Below are 14088 nucleotides of genomic sequence, written 5' to 3'. Positions count from 1 at the left end.
CGAAGGAGTTTAGGTCTGGAATGACTCGCTGGAGTTCAAATCGATGATTTTTTTGCTGAACAACTCAATTGAAGCGAAGGTAGAGGTGGTGGTGATCGAATTCAGTTTTATCACTCCTTCAGATCCGTAGGAACCCTCTCCGCCGGAAGATACTGTTGCAAATTAGAATCAACAGACACGCAATGAAACCGACAAATAATATTGAGAATTATATATCGATTATTTGCGAATAATAAATCCAATTATTATTAATATGATTACCAATTTTCGTCCAGAAACCAGATATCCTTCTTGATTAGATTTGATTATAAGAAAGGTAGAAGTAGAGTGTCTTGTTATCAGAATACCCTTATTGTAACATCCATAAAATTCATAAAATTTTAAAACTTTTTCAAACATCCAAAAGCCATTAGTTATTACAAAATGTTTTCAAAATAATTTCATATAAGAGAATCCCAGAAATCAAAGTCATAAAATGTGAGGAGGTGCACGATCAAGCCTTCGCCTTCCCGCGATCATCCGAAGTACCTGAAACAAAATCCACAAATGTAAGCCTGAAGCTTAGTGAGTTCCCCCAAAATACCAACGCCATACAAACCAGAACAATATCATAACAAACAACATGCATATAGAGTCTTCAGCATGACTGGACCGCCTCACTGGCCTTCAGCCTATCTGGCCCACTCTCAGAACCTTCAGCATGTCTGGACCGCCCTACCGGGCCTTCAGCCTGTCTGGATCGTTCTCCAGGCCTTCAGCCTGACTGGTACGCCTCGTTGGGCCTTCAGTCTATCCGGGCCGCCCTGGGTCTGTTGGCCTAGAGCACAAAGCAGGACCGCCTCAACCCACCCACAACACACAATCAACACATAGATATCAAATGCTAGCTAGCATGTACAAACAGTCATACAGATCTAACAGATCACTAATCATAACATCATCCTATATACCAGGATACAGATCTAACAGATCATTAAACATAGTACCATCCTATATACCAGGATACAGATCTAACAAATCCTTAAACATAGCATCATGCGATAACCAAGATAACAATCCAAAAAGGGCCGACCTTGCCTTAGATCCTGTTAGCATAGTGAGAAGAACTCACCTCATAATGTCGAACTAAACTGAAAACCTCCTACTGCTGACTCACTGAAAATCCCGAACTATCACAATAAACGAACACTGATCAACAATTGGAATATCAATCTTGGCTAAGGGCCCAAACATACGGTAATAGTCCATTCCATCCTTTCCTTAAGTTGAGCCAAGGCCCAACTCCAATTCCTTAATCCGAAAGCCCAATATACAAGGCCCATAATTGGCCGAATTTTCCAAATTGGTCCCAACTCTCAAATTGGGCCTCATCCTAAGATCCACTTCCAAAATTGGCTCAAAACACTTCTACTTAGAAAGCCCAATAAGAGTCCAAGTCAGCTGGCCCAAAGGTGGCCCAAATCCGAAGCCCAACTCGCAAAAATCCATCAGAGGGCGTACGCTGGGCGTACTCCGAAGCTACGCGGGGCGTACGCGAGTCTCGCATTGACTGGAAAACGGGGACGTTGACTGCATACGTGGGGTGTACTGCTCTCTACGCGGGGCGTACCCTTGCTGTACTCAAAACTCAAATAAGTGCTTAATAGCTTAAGCACTTAAGCCCAAATTCCAGATCCATCGACCAAATGTGTCTTAGAACCATAAAGTCTCAAACTTTAAGACTTTAAACGTCCAGAAAGTCCTTAATGCAAGGTCTTAATCCATTAAGACCTTTCTACCACTTGCATGGGACACTTCTAGCCATTGGGACCTCATTTTTATCACTTAGAAGTTAGAACCCTTCCTAGGGTCTGAAATGACAGCTTAACACGTCCAAAACATAACATGCACAATATTGGGACTTTTTGGGACAAGAAAGGTGTAATAAAGCTATCAAGGCAAGATCTACATCATATAAGCATAAAGGCAGAAGCTTTTTACCTCCTGTAGCTAAATGATGTGCGATCGATAAATATAGATTATTTTTAGGATTTTGCTTGATATCAACGAAACTGGAAAAAATTAAATCACAACTTACACTTAACAGTACAGATAAATATTTTTGATGATGAATCATGACATTTGACGAATAAACAAAGATTTTTGAAGAAAAATTGATCTTTTCATGAAGTGTCGATGTTTTTTTATGGAGAACAGGTAACGTTGATAAAGAACAAGTAGTAGAACAGATGATGTTGATGAAGAAAAAAGGAACGATCGAGATGAATGAATAATAGATGATGTGGAAAATTACCAGCGTACCTTTAGTGACTTAATCTGAATTTGTTTTACATATATAAAAATGATTGGCTGAGAATGGTTCTTCAATTCTCAACCTTTTATTTTTTTCTCAGTTGAAGCTTTCTCTCTCTCTCTCTCTCTCTCTCTCTCTCTGATAGCTTATTTTATTTCCTTATTTTTATTAGTTTATTTTAGTATTTTAGCTCCTTTTATCATTATTGCTTTGTATTTTATTTATTTTCTTTATTATGGATCATACCAGGTGCTTTTTATGTTGCATGAGGTATTTTGCAGGGTTTTGGAGCTTGTTGCGGTTATGGATTAGCTTTTGGAAATGGGCTTTGTCGGCTTCCGAGGCATTATTGGGCTTTGCGGATCCATTAAAGGATATTTGGGCTTTAAAAAGGCTAAGGACTTGGATGAAGTGGGCTTATGAAGATGGGTCATGGACTTTTATTTTGGGCTTGGAGCATCCATATTTGAAGCTAGAAGATGATTGGTTAGTTTGAATCATGTGGGATATGGAGGGGACCAAGGGAATCTTTGGTAGTGGGATGGTTAGTGGAGAAAAAATGAGCCAATAGCATTCCATCAGCACTTGCGCGGGTGGAATTTCCGTCGCGCGGGTACCCGCGCAACTGCCCAGTTTTGGGCATTTTGGTCATTTGGCTTGCCATTACCTTGGGGGATTGGATCTATTAGCTAGGACTTCGATTTGACACCATTGGAGACCAGAAGAAGGCGATTTTGGAGCTTGAGACTCATTTCTTTTCATCTTTCCAAGTTATTGGTAGTTTCTTTATGCAATTAGACTTTTGTGATTGTTATTCTATTTCCATGAGTGGCTAAACTCTCTATTTTGGTTAGCCTTGGCTAAAACCTTTGAATATTTGTGGGTTTTTGAAGGATTCATGTTTATTTATCATTTATCTTATGTCTATGATTCTAGTTAATATTTCCTATGCTTGTTTAATGTTTTGATCATGAGTTTGGTACTTGAATAAGCAATTGTTCGTTTATTTCTTTGGTTTAGCATTGAATCATTGAATTTACTTAGAACAAGGGCTTTATGATGGTAGAAATCATATCTAGCTTATGAATCATAACTCCTTTATGGATGTGTAAGCATTGACATCCTCTAGGAATTGGGGATTCCTTCATTCTTAAGGCTAATCAACCTCTTGGGTTCAATTGCTTCAATTGGATCTTTGATTTTGATTAAGAAGGTGTGTTGTGGGCTTCCCCAACCTCCATACTACCTATGAGGAATCTTGGCATATCATGCTTCATGATTGCTATAACCAATTTGGGATGAAAGATAAGCTTCATGTTGAATCCTAATGATAAACACACAAATGTTCATTGTGTTGAATTGCCTTGGTTAACCAATTCTCTCCAATATTTGAGCATCTCATCATCTTGCTTAATTGCAAGCTTTTTATTTATTCAAGTCTTTTAGTTTTCAAGTAATCAAACCCCCCCCCCCTTTAGTTTAATTGTAGTTAGTTCTAATAGATTGCATTAGTAATTGAATACAACCATTTCCCCGAGGATCGATACCCCTTTTTACAATTATATTACGTTTTATTTGCAAACAAAGGGTGTAATTTGCTTGGTGGACTTGACATCCCATCAAGTTTTGGTGCCGTTGCCGGGGAAATTGGTTATTGTTATTTGATTGTTTATGCCTACGTCTATAAGAACCGGTGAACTACTCTACAATCCAGAAATTGAAAAAGAAGCAAAAAGGTTGAAAAAGTTAGCCAAACAAGCAAAGCAACAACAACTCGTTCAAGCTTCTTCCTCTTCTCCACTAATCAACATAGAAGATCAAGTTCATACTTCAAGTGATACCGATACCGATCCGAGTTCTCCAATTGTTGGTCATTCCTTTGAAGACATTCCGTTTGAAAACTACATAGCCATGAATCACACTCCACCTCACAATCCTAACCCAAACCCAAACAATCAAGATGCTAATACCCCACCCCAACAACCAAGACAACAACAACTACAAGAACCTCTCATTGATATGCCACCTTGGAATCAAGCCCCTCCTCAAAACCAACCCAATTATCAACCACCACAACTAAAAAACCAACAATTCCACCAAAACAACCAACCTCAAACCAATGCTTTTCAAGTTCAACAACAAGTACATTACCCAAATCAACCCAATTACTAACACCCTCCAATGTACCAAAACCCAATGTACCCACAACAACAACCTCCCTACAACCAATACCCTAACTACCAACCTTATCCACCACAAATGTACAATCACCAACAATACCCATACCCACCTTACCAACAACCTCCCAATTACATGCACCAATATCCCAATAACCCCAATCCACCCAATCCTCCTCAAGAGTTGACACTTCGACAAATGATGGAGACGGATGTTACTCACACACCTCTTGGTATTGTTTATCCCGCAAACCGCCGAGGAATTGAATTGAAGTCAAGTTTCATACATCAACTCACCAAGTTCCATGGTTTGGATAGAGAAGATCCTCAAAGGAATTTGAAGTCCTTTCATATGATATGTGTTAGCATGTTACCTGAACATGTGACACTGGATGATTTCAAGTTAACTGCTTTCCCTCTCACCTTGGAAGATAAAGCTAGAGAGTGGTTATTCAACTTACCACCGGGATCTATTCACACATGGGAAGATTTACTCAAAGCCTTCAATAGCAAGTTTTATCCCACCTCCCGGATATCAAGTCAAAGAAGTGACATTTTGGGGATTCGTCAAGGGGAGAATGAGACTTTTCATGACTTTTGGGAGCGATTCAACATCTTGTGTACAAGTTGTCCTCAACACAACATTCCCGAACAATTACTTCTTCAACAATTTTATGAGGGTATGAATGAAAAAGATCAGAGGATGATTGATGCTTCAAGCGGTGGTGACATATTCAACAAAACACCTTATGAGATACGCTCACTTTTTGGTACCATTTCTCAAAATCAACGAAACTTTCGGACTCGAAATGAAATAAAGAGAAATTCCCCACAAGTGGTTGGTGAAGTTAGCAACACTCAACACTTGGAATCAAAGCTCTTGGACTTGACTAATGCTTTAAGTCAAATGGTGGTGGGAAGTGGTCAACAATTGATGGTGTGTGGTATTTGCGCAATGACGGGGCATTATGCGGATAAATGTCCCACGCTTGGAAGTGAACCGGAGGATTTTAATGCCATGGGAGGATATCAAGGTCAACCAAGACCTATGGGCTTTCAAAACACCTACAACCCAAATTGGAGGAATAACCCAAACAACCCATACCTACCAAAGCAAAATCCACCAAATGTTATGATGAGACCCCAATTTTCCCAACACACATCCCAAAAACCTCCATATCCACAAACATCTCACCCCCTCTACATTACCAACAACCTCATCAACAAGGCCAATCTAATAGTAACCATCAAGTGAGTCTTCAAGAACTTGTTACTTCTCTTGCTCAATGCCAAACCCAATTTCAACAAGAGATCAAGAACACCTTCTCCAACATTCAAGCACAAATTGGAGACTTGGCCACCGCTCTCAACAAGATGGAACAAAGGGGTAGACTTCCATCTCAAACCGAGAAGAATCCCAATGTGAGTGCAATCACCTTGAAAAGTGGGAAAACACTTGGAGAAAGCAACCTCAAAAGAGTTTCAAGAGAAGAAGAAGATGATGTTATTGTTGTTGAACCTTCAAGGGTGGTCGTTCCTCAAAAGGAACCGGTTGTGACAAATATTGAGCAACCCGAATCTTCCAACAAGACCATCAATCCATTAGTCCTACCACCACCCTTCCCTTCCCTTCCCGGTTAGCTACTTCGAAGAAGAAAGATGAAGAAAATGAATTCTTTGAAATTTTCCGCAAGGTCCAAATCAACATTCCACTATTGAATGCTATTAAGCAAATTCCAAGTTATGCAAAATTCCTCAAGGATTTGTGCACCAAAAAGAGGAAATTCAAAGTGAATGAAAAGATTCAAGTCAATGCAAACGTGTCTGCGGTTATCCAAAAGAAGTTACCTCCCAAATGCAAGGATCCGGGAATATTTGCTATCCCTTATACCATTGGTGATTTGCATGTCGAAAGTGCCATGTTAGATATTGGAGCCTCGATCAATGTGATGCCATATTCAGTTTTTCAATCTCTCAATGTTAGACCTTTGGAAGAAACCGGAGTAATAATTCAATTAGCAGACAAGTCAAGTGTGTCTCCAAGAGGAGTGTTGGAGGATGTGTTAGTACAAGTTAATCAACTTGTTTTTCCCGCAGATTTTTATGTCATTGATCTTGAAGAGAAGACTCCTTCCAAATCATCTATGATCCTTCTTGGAAGACCGTTAATGAATACCGCTCACACGATCATTGATGTCCATAAAGGGAAAATTACTATGGAGTTTGATGGAGAGATCATTCACTTCAACATCTTTGAAGTAATGAGGTACCCTAGCAACATTTCTCCATTATACCGGGTTGATGTGATTGAGCCAATAAACGGGATAAACCCTAAAGTATGCACACAAAAGATTCTTATGGAAGATTATTGCAAGCCTAAGAGAGAGGCTCAAAGAAGATTAAATCCTCCATTGATGGAAGTGGTTAAGAAGAAGATAATTAAAAGGTTCAAAAGATGCAAAGAGAAGAAAAAGGAATTTCATGACAAACACATAACCCAAAAACACTTTATTCCGGGTCGAGAAGTTCTTCTTTATCATTCACGCTTAAAGATATTCCCGGTAAAATTGCGATCTCGATGCCACGGACCTTTTATTGTTATAAAAGTGTTTAATCACGGTGCGGTTGAAATTAAGAGTTTGGAAACAAATTAAATATTCAAACTGAATGGGCATCGTTTCAAACCATTTTATGAAAGCTTTGACACGGGAGAATTCGACAATGTGACATTGGAAACTCCGATTTACGAAGGTTGATGAAAGCGGGGCTATGTCTTGGTAAATACATTAAATAAATGCATTGTAAATAAATAATTTCCGCTTGAAGTTTTGATGTTTCTATGCTTGAAGTTGGTCTAAAAATAAGCATATTGAAGCCTAACAATGGTCTTGTTAAAGTATGGAAGAAAACCGGAGCTTGTAGAGCGAAAAATTGCAAAAAATATCAAAATCTGCAACTTGCGCGGGTACCCGCGTCAACGTTGCGCGACCCAACCCTACCCGCGCAAAAATCCGACCTCAAATTACCCCCACACGAGTTGCATTCTGATATATGCGCGCGACTGCTCCCCACCCGCGCAAAGTTTGCGAGGGTACCCGCGCAAATATGCCACTTCATAAGAAAATTTTGAGTCATTTCATTTGCTTCCTTTGCGCGAACGAGCTTTCATCCATGTGTATTTAGGTGGCTAAGAACTCCACCCACACATCATTGTACGACCCATGTGTTGCTTCTATACCGTCCTCGCGAGCCTCCTCCACCTTGATCCCGGTATGATCCTTCCTTACTCTCATCCTAAGCATTGAGGACAATGCTTAATTTTAAGCTTGGGGTGAGGTATTCTTTATCTTTTATTTTTTTATTGCATTTAGGTTGTATATTGTTGCATTTAGAGTAAGTCATTTAGGTCATTCATAAAAATTGCATAAAATTTTCAAAAATGTTGCATATTTTGTTTCTTTCTTTTCTAATTTTCATACTTTTTAGATGCTTTCTAGTTTAAGTTCATGCATTTTTTTTCTCTCTTGTCTTCTCATCCCTACAGGTACCATAGCGTCGAGTCATAAGTATTGAATCATAGATTGGTCCCGGGTCTTGATATGTAATTCCTTGTATTTGAGAAATGAGACACGTTTTGAGCCTCACAGACCACTTTGAGACCGCTTGTGTGGGGGTCAGATGCAGGTAGCTTGATTGGGTCTAGGTGCGGAGGGATATGGTTGGTTAAACCGATGTGTGCGAGCAAAGATTAGCCCGATAAGGTATTTTGAAGACTCGCATCTTGGTTTTGGGGGGAATACCCCTTAGTACTCCCGAGTCTCGTCCGAGCCTTGCTTAGTTAGATTCTCACCACCTTTTTAAGATAGGTCATCATTTTTCTAGGGGTCTAGAGTAGATAGTTAGATAGATTTTGTTTATCACACCTTGCATTGAGGTGCTTGATGAACTTTGAAGTGGGTCCCACAATTCACATCTTTTGGGACCAAGTTTTTTCGGTAACACCCATTTTTGAGTCATTCCACACCATATTTAGTAGATCTTGACACATTGTCAATGATCATTAGGTGTTCATGTTAGCCTCTATCTATTAATCCATTTTCACTATTGGAGTCATATGTTATATGGTGAAATCCCTTAGACCTTCCAAGAAGAAAGACAAGAAGAAAACACAAAAAAATGAAGAAATTGGAAAAGTGAAGACAAAAAGAAATAATGAAGAAGATTAAAGAAAAGCAATAAAAAGAAAGAAGAAAAATAAAGAAAAAGAGCAACACAAAAAGAAGAACAAGAATCCAAGTTCAAGACTTCTCTAAAAAAAAAGATCGAGCTACAAAGAGGCTGAAGACCAAATAACAGAAGTTCAAGATTGAAGATTTAAGCTGTTAGGTTTAGATTTAGGATAAGTAGAATTTTTATTATTTTATTTTTATTTTTGATTTTTGGTGAGAAAAGGCTATGACGATGAGACGGTAAACTGTAAAGGACAGTACAAGGGAGAAGCCTCTGAAATCGGATGTTTGCCCGGAGGCCGCGCTGCAAAACCCTATTTTGTTATTATACACTTTAGCCTGACAAATGTAGGAATCATAGTGTGTGAAGAGGCGCCTTTCCTTCATGCACTATGGTCTACATTGGTGATTTAAAGTACCCCCACTGGGCGCATCCTCTGTTTCCTTTGTCTAGTACACCGCGACTACATCCAGTCGTGATCTATTCGCCCATCAGGTGGTTGAGAATTTGGTTTATGGTTCTAAAGCGGGGAACATTTTGAAGATGCGTGGGGTTCATGAAGGACTAATTCTGACCATATTGACTGATCTTGACAAAGTTCTATGGTATCTTTCTTTTTCCTTTTTAGTTTAGCTCATCCCGAGCTCATTTTAATCTTGTTCTAACTTGAGGACAAGTTAGGTTTAAGCTTGGGGTGATTTGATAGCTTATTTTATTTCCTTATTTTTATTAGTTTATTTTAGTATTTTAGATCTTTTTATCATTATTGCATTGTATTTTATTTATTTTCTTTATTATGGATCATACCAGGTGCTTTTTATGTTGCATGAGGTATTTTGCAGGGTTTTGGAGCTTGTTGCGGTTATGGATTAGCTTGGAAATGGGCTTTGTGGGCTTCCGAGGCATTATTGGGCTTAGCGGATCCATTAAAGGAGATTTGGGCTTTAAAAAGGCTAAGGACTTGGATGAAGTGGGCTTGTGAAGATGGGTCATGGACTTTTATTTTGGGCTTGGAGAATCCATATTTGAAGCTAGAAGATGATTGGTTAGTTTGAATCATGTGGGATATGGAGGGGACCAAGGGAATCTTTGGTAGTGGGATGGTTAGTGGAGAAAAAATGAGCCAATAGCATTCCAGTAGCACTTGCGCGGGTGGAATTTTCGTCGCGCGGGTACCTGCGCAACTGCCCAGTTTTGGGCATTTTGGTCATTTGGCTTGCCATTACCTTGGGAGATTGAATCTATCAGCTAGGACTTCGATTTGACACCATTGGAGACCAGAAGAAGGCGATTTTGGAGATTGAGACTCATTTCTTTTCATCTTTCCAAGTTATTGGTAGTTTCTTTATGCAATTAGACTTTTGGGATTGTTATTCTATTGCCATGAGTGGCTAAACTCTCTATTTTGGTTAGCCTTGGCTAAAACCTTTGAATATTTGTGGGTTTTTGAAGGATTCATGTTTATTTATCATTTATCTTATGTCTATGATTCTAGTTCATATTTCCTATGCTTGTTTAATGCTTTGATCATGAGCTTGGTACTTGAATAAGCAATTGTTCGTTTATTTCTTTGGTTTAGCATTGAATCATTGAATTTACTTAGAACAAGGGCTTTATGATGGTAGAAATCATATCTAGCTTATGAATCATAACTCCTTTATGGATGTGTAAGCATTGACATCCTTTAGGAATTGGGGATTCCTTCATTCTTAAGGCTAATCAACCTCTTGGGTTCAATTGCTTCAATTGGATATTTGATTTTGATTAAGAAGGTGTGTTGTGGGCTTCCCCAACCTCCATACTACCTATGAGGAATCTTGGCATATCATGTTTCATGATTGCTACAACCAATTTGGGATGAATAATAAGCTTCATGTTGAATCCTAATGATAAACACACAAATGTTCATTGTGTTGAATTGCCTTGGTTAACCAATTCTCTCCAATATTTGAGCATCTCATCATCTTGCTTAATTGCAAGCTTTTTAGTTATTCAAGTCTTTTAGTTTTCAAGTAATCAAACACACCCCCTCCCCGTTTAGTTTAATTGTTGTTAGTTTATTTGCACTAGTTCTAATAGATTGCATTAGTAATTGAATACAACCATTTCCCCGAGGATCGATACCCCTTTTTATCATTATATTACGTTTTATTTGCAAACAAAGGGTGTAATTTGCTTGGTGGACTTGACATCTCACCACTCTCTCTCTCTCTCTCTCTCTCTCTATATATATATATATATATATATATATATATATATATATATATAGGGATAGAGAATATACATTACAGCACCACCTAAGCTTAGGTAGTAAATCTCTAAAATATATCGTTTTAACTTAATAATTATACTCGATTTGGTTTTCACTTGGTAAATATATCGTCCCCAATAACATTTATTCCCTCCATTATCATTTTATCATCCTTGTTTTCTTTCCTTCATTATCGTTTATTACTTCAGCCTAGTGAATAGTATTGTTTTCCATCATCACGAAGGAAGAAGATAATCAATGTTCTTGCTTCCTTATGAAAACTGTTGTGTACATCATGAAACTACATCTTCAAGTGTTAATCGTGAATCCCTAATCGTAATCTTTATATAGTAAAACAATGTATTTTCATGAGGTTTAGTACCTAAGCTTAGGTGGGGCTGTAATATATATTCACTTTTCCCTATATATATATATATATATATATATATATATATATATATATATATATATATATATATATATATATATATATATATATATATATATATATACCCTAATAAATAAGAATGATTTTGCCACATGTCTTATTCTCCTTCATTTTGACACTTGTCATTTTCTAGATTTTTTGAATTATTTAATATTCACTTGTCATTTTTAGAGTTTTTTTCTGTTTTATTTAAATGACACCTATTAAATGTCACCTCATATTAGTTAATTTTATTAATAGATTAATTAATGCACATAATAACTTTTTATTTGTGAATTCCTTTTTCCATTAATATATTAATTAATTTATATTTATATTAATGTAGAGAATATATTCTATTTGTAAATTCATATTAACAAATTTTATTAGTATAGATTAATTAAGACCAAATTACATGAATGGTCCATGTAGTTTACCAAATGTTATAAACTCAGTCGGTACTTATTTTTTTTATGAACATGGTCCTTATGGTTACCAAAACTTAAGTGAATGGTATTTTTTTGCTCACACAGTTACTTTTGGTCATTCTAACAAACTCGTGTAATACACGGGTCTCACACTTAGTATATATATATGGCTCAGATGTATCTGCAGATATACAATATATCAACCTTCAATTCAACCACACAAGGGTACAACATGCATGATCTATACAAATGATTAATATTAAATACTAAAGACAGAAAGGTTCATAAAATAGCCTACGTCCCTAGTCCCTACCCTTTGCCTTCAATTGCGGCTTCGTGATTAAAAAAAGAAGAAGAAAAAAGAAAGGATAGCAATAGCATCATATTCATAGCAATAATAATATCATGTTGTCCCAAAAACCAGATAATGTCGAGATTTTGGGGCCTCAAAAAGACCACAAAAGTAATCCGTGAAGCCCTACTACTCTTCCGGATAGCATTGGCGCTGTTGGCAATGAATTTGATAGGCCCAGCTCCTCCTGTGAGTCTTTGATGCATAAAAACAAACACTTGGTGACAAAATGACAACAAAATTTTGTTCTCAAAAAATTATTGCACGCTACAACACTATCCACATTCACATGTCAAACAAGTTTTATATTTGCATCTTCAGTGTGATTATTATATCTCAACATCATCTACACTTCTTACTGCATAAGGTACAAATTACTATTAGTCATCTTTATAAAATAGCATTCCATAAAATATATAAAAAGATGGTACTATATAACAACATAAATTAAAATTATTGTCATAAAGATCTTACAATAAGTACTTTAAGAAACAATTAGAATGACAAGTTTAAAAATTATCTAAATGATTGAGATATAACCTAAGAAAGTTGAATCTACCGCTCGTACAGATAAATCATGAATGAATTGTAACGAACTTTAGTTTTTCGTGCATATACGGCCACGATCATTCTTTTAAATTGCCAGCAATGTCAAACTTCACCATGTCCATGTGACATCTTGATCCTCGAATTCATGAGAGAGGTCAAAGTTTTTTGGTAACTAGTAACATGTAAAAACAAAGTACATAAATAGTTTAAAAAAAAAAACATTTGTCTTGAAAAACATAATGATCTTCCATATGAATCCAAAAAAACTTTTTGTTTCCTAGTTGTTTATGAGTTTTTTTATTCTTTTTTAGTAATTTGTTTCCTTATAGTTTTAGGATAGTTACTAGTATATATAAATCTCCCTATCTAATAAAAGAATAGTTTTATTCTCATTTTGACATGTGTCATCTTATCAAGCCTCCTAATTAATGCATATTTTATTTTCTTTTTGCCATGTGTCACCATATTATATATATCCTAATTAATGCATGTCATTTGTAAACCTATTAATTCTTTATTTTAAATTTCAAATTTTAAATTTACCACTCTAATTATATTAAATTAATAACATTAGAATAAAAATTAAAATAAACTTAATGCAAATTATAAAGTGATATAATTTCACATATTTATTTAAATCAATTATTAAAATTTATATAACAAAAAAGTCTCTTAATTAATAATTTATTTAAAATAATTGATTAATAATTTTTAGTTTTTATTTTAAAAGTTTAATTAATTGTATAACCGTGGTTCCCACGGGTTATAAACTAGTAGGATAATACATAGTTGTTTATTTCAAGTTATTGAGTTGATTTTTAATAAAGGTTTATAAGAATTAAAGTTTAATTTATATATAAAAAACAGTTTTTTTTTATGTACTTACAAGATCTATTATATCAAAGTTTTCAAGTCTTACGAGAATTAAAAGAAAGTGTTTATACGTATTTTTTAAAGGTAAATAAGTGATGAAGGACACGTAGCAATGCATAATTGATGGTGTTTTTAAAAAAATCGATTGGGCGCTGACAAGTCTAGGAGAGAAATAGAAAAAAAGTCACGAGAGGACTCAAAGTTCACGTGCATTTTTCCACAAAAGGACACCTTAGAAGGTCTGTAAAACATACTATAACATCCTACTATTCTCACTAAACATAAGGACAAATCAGTAATTTCATCACTGAATTCGATCGATTGTACATTTTCAAAGGACGACACATAAAAACAGAAAACCTCGTAAGTACGTATTCCTTACCTTTGATTAGCGAATCTTTTTAAAATCTAGCTTATGACATGCATTATTTTATATAATTTCCAAATAGGAATTATGGATCAAAAAATTGAATTGTACTATGTGAATTGAAAATTGTATGTGACCTCT

The sequence above is a fragment of the Lactuca virosa genome, chromosome 6, assembly GCF_052849685.1.
Source record: "Lactuca virosa cultivar CGN04683 chromosome 6, Lactuca_virosa_CGN04683_v6, whole genome shotgun sequence".
NCBI lineage: Eukaryota > Viridiplantae > Streptophyta > Magnoliopsida > Asterales > Asteraceae > Lactuca > Lactuca virosa.
The sequence above is the reverse complement of the archived record's forward strand: the minus strand, read 5'-3'. Positions refer to the sequence as shown.